The sequence below is a fragment of the Nomascus leucogenys genome, chromosome 10, assembly GCF_006542625.1.
Source record: "Nomascus leucogenys isolate Asia chromosome 10, Asia_NLE_v1, whole genome shotgun sequence".
Lineage (NCBI taxonomy): Eukaryota > Metazoa > Chordata > Mammalia > Primates > Hylobatidae > Nomascus > Nomascus leucogenys.
In genome coordinates this window covers 22,330,154-22,332,494 of record NC_044390.1, presented here as the reverse complement: position 1 = coordinate 22,332,494, position 2,341 = coordinate 22,330,154, and the positions used below count along the sequence as shown (strand labels likewise).

The 2,341-nt window shown below is 39.5% G+C and overlaps 1 pseudogene; it reads left to right on the top strand.

Annotated features, from left to right (window-relative positions):
* The first annotated feature begins 245 nt into the window (after positions 1–245).
* LOC100581117 lies at positions 246–1,100 on the top strand (annotated as a pseudogene).
* The last annotated feature ends 1,241 nt before the right edge of the window (positions 1,101–2,341 follow it).

Genomic DNA, 2,341 nt, shown 5'->3' with positions numbered 1-2,341 from the left:
GATACAAGGCTTTTAGCTGACCTTGCAGAGGGAGGAGTGTACTTTTATCTCTTTGCAGGGGGTTTGGGGAAGGGAGTGCCAAGGTGGGAAACAATATGGTGAAAATAGCCTGAGGCAGGGCAGAAGAATGCCTGCAGATGGCATCTTGTCACTCCTTTCTCAACTTTCCTGAAGAGAAGGAAGAGGTTACTGACAATAACAATGTAAAAATACCTTGTACGCTGCTCTCTTTCCCATCTTGCAAGATGGCGGGTGAAAAGGTTGAGAAGCCGGATACTAAAGAGAAAAAACTCGAAGCCAAGAAGGCTGATGCTGGTGGCAAGGTGAAAAAGGATAACCTCAAGGCTAAAAAACCCCAGAAGAGAAAGACTCATTGCAGCCGCAATCCTGTCCTTGTCAGAGGAATTGGCAGATATTCCCGATATGCTGTGTATTCCAGAAAGGCCATGTAAAGAGGAAGAACTCAGCCACAAATCCAAGGTTAAAAAGAAAAAGGAGAAGGTTCTCGCAACTGTTACAAACCAGTTGGTGGTGAAAAGAACTGCAGTACCCGGGTGGTTAAACTTCGCAAAATGCCTAGATATTATCCTACTGAAGATGTGTCTCGAAAGCTGTTGAGCCATGGCAAAAAACCCTTCTGTCAGCACGTAGAAAACTGCGAGCCAGCATCACCCCTGGGACCATTCGACCATCCTCACTGGACACCACAGGGGCAAGAGGGTGGTTTTCCTGAAGCAGCTGGCTAGTGGCTTGTTACTTGTGACTGGACCTCTGGTCCTCAACGAGTTCCTCTACGAAAAACACACCAGAAATCTGTCATTGCCACCTCAACCAAAATTGATATCAGCAATGTAAAAATCTCAAAACATCTTACTGATGCTTACTTCAAGAAGAAGCTGCAGAAGCCCAGACACCAGGAAGGTGAGATCTTCGACACAGAAAAAGAGAAATATGAGATTATAGAGCGTCACAAGATTGATCAGAAAGCTGTGGACTCACAAATTTTACTCAAAATCAAAGCTATTCCTCAGCTCCAGGGCTACCTGCGATCTGTGCTTGCCCTGATGAATGGAATTTATCCTCATAAATTGGTGTTCTAAATGTCTTAAGAACTTAAATAGCTGACTACAAAAAAAATACCTTGTACACAAACACTATTTTTATAATTTATAGAGAACCTCTATGTATATTATATATATAAACATATTATTCTATTAATCTTCATGGCCATAATTTGTGGTTTTGAAAAGGATACTAAAATGCAGGGACCTAAAGTACTAGCCAGTGGCAGACACATTCACAAACCCAGATCTCCTAACTACTTTGCATTATAATCCCAACATTCTCTAAAAGATGTCGGTTGGTTTTCATATAACTTTCCAGCTTCACAGGGGAATTGCAAAGCTTACTTCCTATTTGAAATTAAGATCCTTACTCTCTCAGAAGAAAGCTTCTAAATACAAAACATAATGGCATAGTAATGAGCTTTCCTGACTAAATCAACCATCTCTCATACCCTCAAATATTACCCTCCCTTTGCTTTCCCGCAGTGTCCAAAGTAAGTTCAACTCGAACTGTAGGAGGTTGCAGGGCATAGAAATTGGAAGTTGAAAGAGGTTGAATAACATATAAGAATGAGCCCTTATGAATAGTGAAATCTTGGTTTAGAAAAACTACCTTTTTGGAAGAACCCCCAGGGTGAGGAGAAGTGACCCTGTTACTTAGAAACAGATCTGGAACTATGAACAATCTCTTTTTTTGGTTTCTTGTCTTTCAAAATGCATGATCCTAGTAAAACCATTCTTAGCCAATTGAATATCCATTGAACAAAAGACATAGATGGCATTCTGAGTAGGTAGGAGATTCTGAGAATTTTTTTAGATACGGCCTCTCTGTTTCTTGCTAATTACATTTGATCACTGATATCTTGAGATTAGTGCGAGTTTGTCACTGCAGGTGGAATTAATATGTACCAAAAGTTTGGTGTAAGAAATAATTTCTGTGCACCTTGTATTGGCTGACAACAGATGAGAAACAGTGCTGTGCAAATATAATAAGAAAACCTCTTTTGAGACTCTTGCAGAATCATGTGGCAAAGAATGGGATTTGGGTACAACGATTTATTCACCTTTATTTCTTTATTGAAGAACATCAAGAGCTAAGAAAATGGAAGACCAACTCAGTTCATCACAGATATTCAAAACTATAGAAGTAGAGAAAAGAAAACACTTATGGCAATGATTCTGAACTAATACTGAAACTGAAACATTACTTGATCTCAAATTACTTCTTTTAAGTCAACTTGGGAAATGACATAACCATATTTAATTCCTCTGAGAAG